Source organism: Puma concolor, unplaced genomic scaffold, assembly GCF_028749965.1.
Source record: "Puma concolor isolate L17-30 unplaced genomic scaffold, mPumCon1.1.hap2 unalloc_scaffold_74, whole genome shotgun sequence".
Taxonomy (NCBI): domain Eukaryota; kingdom Metazoa; phylum Chordata; class Mammalia; order Carnivora; family Felidae; genus Puma; species Puma concolor.
Window position 1 is genome coordinate 62,501 of NW_028240285.1, and position 4,780 is coordinate 67,280.

The window sequence follows — 4,780 nt, forward strand, 5'->3', positions numbered from 1 at the left end:
TCCCGGAGCCACGCCCCAGGGAAGCGCCTCCCGAAGCCAGGCGGCCCTGACCCGCGCCCGCGCGCCACCCGCCAGCGGCGAGCCCGGAACGGGAGCGGGCGGGAGACAGCCGCCGCTCGCGCGGCGCAGGGGGGGGCGGGGCGCGCAGGGGCGCCCCAAGCCCCTCGGGACACACACCGCCACGGGAGAAGCGGGGGGACACCGCGCGCATGCGCACGCGCTCGCACACCACACGCCCGAGGCGCACGGGCCCCGGCGCCGGACACCGGCCAGGCCTGGCGTGACCCTCCCCCGACTCAGAGGGGGGAGGCGCAGGCCGCGGTAGGCGAAGAGCGGCACTCGGCCCCACCGCGGGGCCGACAGACCTCCTCTCACGCGGGAGAGAAGGCTCCGCCTAACACGCACAAGGGCATGCAGTCACCCTGACACAGGTGGCCACTACGCGCACAGGAGGGGCAGCGACTGGGGGGTTCCGGTACCCCAAGGCACCCTCTCGGATCGCTAGAGAAGGCTTTCTCACCAAGGGCGCGCCGCCCCCCACCCAAATCGTCCCCCCATCGGGACCCGCCAAACAAAAGGCGTTTCTTCCCGGGGCCACCAGGACCCGGGGCGGGGGAGAAAGGTCCACGGCAACGGAGTGACACAGGGCATTCCTGAGCATTCGCGGTCAGGGCCCACAACGGGGGCCGCCTGCCTTCCCCACGCGCGCGGTTGCTCGTGTCGCCGCCCGGAAGGAGCGCCGCGCCTCCGGGTGAGGCCCGAGAAAAACCGAGGCAAAACACCGGCAGCAACGCGCTGGGCAAGAAACCGACAAGTCCTCGCTCACAGGGGGTTTTGGCCAAGCGCCACAGCGCCGGCTCGGCCCGCCACGATCGCTCAAACTCGCCCCACCAAGTCAGTCCCCCGCACCCTCCGGGCAACAGCGGCCGTTGCGGGGCGGGGACGACAAGGCGCCCGCTCCCCGCAGTGGGGGGAACGGGTGTGCCTCCCTTCACCGATTTTCTGCCACCCGCCCACCTCGGGCATCTCCGCCAACGGCGGCGACCCAAAGGGGGGGTCTGCTGGGAACAGGGAACGGCGCCACCACTCGGCTTCAGGCACCTGAGACGACCTGGAGCGCTCCAGGGGCACCACGGAGGGCCAGGCGCCGCGCGCTCAGCACGCCCAGGCGGCGAGCAGCGTGGCATCGGGTGCGGCCCCCCCCCACCACGGGGAGGAGGCCACCCACCACAAACAGCCAGGAGAGGCCAGCGAGAGTGTCCGCTGCGTCAGCCGACCCCAGCCCCGCAGCGGCGGGAGGCCAGGGTCGGGCCGGAGTCCGCACCCCTCTGCACCCCCCCGCACCGCCCACAGGCGGGAAGGAGGAGCATGGGGCCCGCAGGCAGAACGAGAAGAGCGGTCCCACCCGCCAGGAGTGTCCGTCCCTCGTCTGACGCGGCTTAGGCCCGGCCCGGGAGAGCGCGAGATCACCACATCGATCGGTTACCGCCACACGAGGCAGTCCTGGGGCGAGGGGGGGCTGGGGAAACGCCCGGCGAGGACAGCGACCAGAGGAGGACCTGCTTCAGCCTCGCCAGCACCCCTCCCCCGCCTCTCCCAGGGAACAGGCAGCCGGACAACCCACCAGGGAAAAGGGGAACGCCTGACACGCGGCACGGAGCCTTGCGAGGGTGGGCTTGTCACGACCGCGGCCGGGTGCCCGCAGCGGGGAGCGCACGGGGTAGAAGACCCACGCCGCCTCCCCACGCCGCCCTCGGGTGCCAGAGACCGGAGGTGGCGCCACAGCCTGGACCACACCTGGATGCACGAGAGCCGGCGCGCAGGCCCAGGCAGACGGCTCGAGCAAGCAGGCAGGCAAGGGCGGAGTCGGGTCCGGCTCGGCGTCACCGCCAAGCCCGGAGCCACGCCAGCGACGACGAGGCCCAAGTCTCTCTTACAGGATGACAACCGCCACATCAGAACGTGTCAGCACCTACCTGGCAGCAAAAAGCACCCCTTTCAGGAGACAAAAATAACCACGTTGGCAGGCGGGGCCGAGCCACAGGTCACTGGGACCTTCTGGGACCCTGGCCCGGCCACGGGCCCCAAGCATCTTCCCATCACCGCCAAGCAACCACACCCCCCCGGAAGTCCCCGGGGGCCATCTGGTCGACCCCGGGACCGACCGACCGACCGACCGACCGACCAGGGAATCGCGGGATTGGGGGGGGGGCGGGGGCTGGCCGGGTAAGGCCCTGCCCCGTTACACGTTCGCCCGTGCACGGGTCGTCTCCGGGTCGGGACTTAGAAAAATAAAACACTCCACGCTGTCGCCTGCGGAAGCCTCCCCGGCCCTCGCAAGACCGGCCCCATGCCAGTCCCCGACCGCCGGCTGGGACTGTTTTGGGGGGGGGGGTTTGAATTCCGCGGAGGCGCCCCCGACGGCCGGACCTCAACGGGGATCGCGGGCGCGCCGGCGTTGGCGCCCTATACGGGCCTCCCCTCGCGGCCCGGCCCGGCCCGGCCCGGTCCGGTCAGGCACGGTCCCCAACTCCGCAGCGGGCCTCGGAAAATCTGGGGAGAAAATCGGGTCCAACGACCGGGAGCCCCACGCGTGCCCCCGCCCGGGCCCATGGCGCCCTCCGCGGGCTTCCCCTCAAGGCTCAGGACGGTCCTCACCGGCCCGGCCCGGCCCGGCCTGGCCCAACCGCGACGCGGGAGGGAAGACAAAAGACGCCTGGCAGGGAAGGACCGACAAGCGACCGACGGGGCCACAGTCTCCGGGTGGCGGCCCCGGGCGGTCCCCGCGGTCCCCGCGGTCCCCGCGGTCCCCGCGGTCCCCGCGGTCCCCGCGGTCGGGGGTGGGGGGGGGAGGAAAGCACCAGCGGGTGCTGGTCGACCCGTCCGGGCAGCCCCCCACCCTGGCTCGCTCCCAGGGAGCGCCGCCGCTACCCCCCCCCCCCACATACCCGGAGGTTCAATCTCCGGCAAGTGCACCAGCCGCCGGCGCCCCGACGACAGCGCGACGGTCACGCCAACGTCGCCGGCCTTCTGGAACCCCGCCCCGGACACTGCGACCAAATCGCATCCCTTGCCGACGCCGACGTCGCCAAGGCTCCGGAGGGGAAACGCTATATAAAAGCGGCCGCCAGGTGGCGCCTGACAACCGACCGAAACGTCAGCGGGGACGGCTCGCGATCTCGGGGACGTGAGGGCGCACAGCCGGCGGCCCGGCCGCCCGATCTCGTCCCGGCCCACTCCGGATGCCGCCTCTCGGTCCCAGGCCGGCGGAGGGCGTCCGCCTCGGGAGCTCCCGGCCGGCCGGCCGGCACGGCGCGTCCCCGGCAGCCCAAGGGACACTCGAAAAATGCATCGGGGCGGCTGCCGCTGGAAAGGGGGGGCAGACCGGCCACTCGACTCCCCGGCCGGCCGAGGCGGACGTGCGCGGAAAATTCCCCGCACACACCGGGCGGGCCGCGGGCGCCCGTGAGGCACGGGCGGCCCAGAGCGGCCCAGGCGGCGCCCGCGCTCCCGGGAGGACTTAGACACATTTTGGCGGGCGGGGAGGGAGGGAGGGAGGGAGGGAGGGAGGGAGACGGACGGTCAAACCGAAACCACGCGAGAGAGTACTCCCAGAACAACAACGGACGGACGAGCCATTTTTTTTTTTTTAATTTTTTAACATTTATTTATTTTTGAGACCGAGAGAGACAGAGCATGAACGGGGGAGGGTCAGAGAGAGAGGGAGACACAGAATCCGAAACAGGCTCCAGGCTCTGAGCTGTCAGCACAGAGCCGGAGGCGGGGCTTGAACCCACGGACCGCGAGATCATGACCTGAGCCGAAGTCGGACGCTCAACCGACTGAGCCCCCCAGGCGCCCCCGGACGAGCCATTTTTATTCTATTGGGTCAAGCGGGGGAACGTCTCTCTCGGAAACATAACAAATCAAGCTGCGGGAGGGGGGGGGGGGACAGAAAGGGGGTGATGGATAAAGGAACGACCACGGATAAAGCTTAAGCAAAGTCCTTCGCCGCACGGGGCCACGACGAAGTCCAAAGACCACAAACAGCTACGGGGAACATGGGTGCAAGTGCACCGCGTGGCAAGCGACAAGAATATGGCTTTCACCATTACTGTCCTCAATAAGCACACTACTACGGCGGCGGCGGCGGCGGCGGCGGCGGCGGGGGGGGGGGGGGAGATGGAGAACGGAAGGAGTTAATAGCCACTCACTAAAAATGTCCCGGTTCCCAGAGGACCCTACAGTCCAAAGGGGGGGGGGGGCGGGCCCCCGCAGGGAGAAGGAAGGTGTCACCGAGACACACCCTATGCCTCCACCCTCTTAGGGTTTGCAGGTGACCCTGAGGGTGACCCTGACACGAGACAGGTTAACCGTACAAGGAGCTGACACATTGATTTCCTACAAGTTTCACGTGACAGGTAGAGCCCCTCCTGAGGTAAACCAAGACCCTGAGAAGCGGCCAGACCTAAACCCTTGTATATTGGGTTGAACAAGGAGAAGCGACGGCGGACGACTAACTGAACTACATGGGGAGGCTAAAGGATGATGAGGATTTTATTTTATTTTATTTTAAAAAAAAAATTTTTTTTCAACGTTTATTTATTTTGGGGACAGAGAGAGACAGAGCATGAACGGGGGAGGGGCAGAGAGAGAGGGAGACACAGAATCGGAAACAGGCTCCAGGCTCTGAGCCATCAGCCCAGAGCCTGACGCGGGGCTCGAACCCACGGACCGCGAGATCGTGACCTGGCTGAAGTCGGACGCTTAACCGACTGCG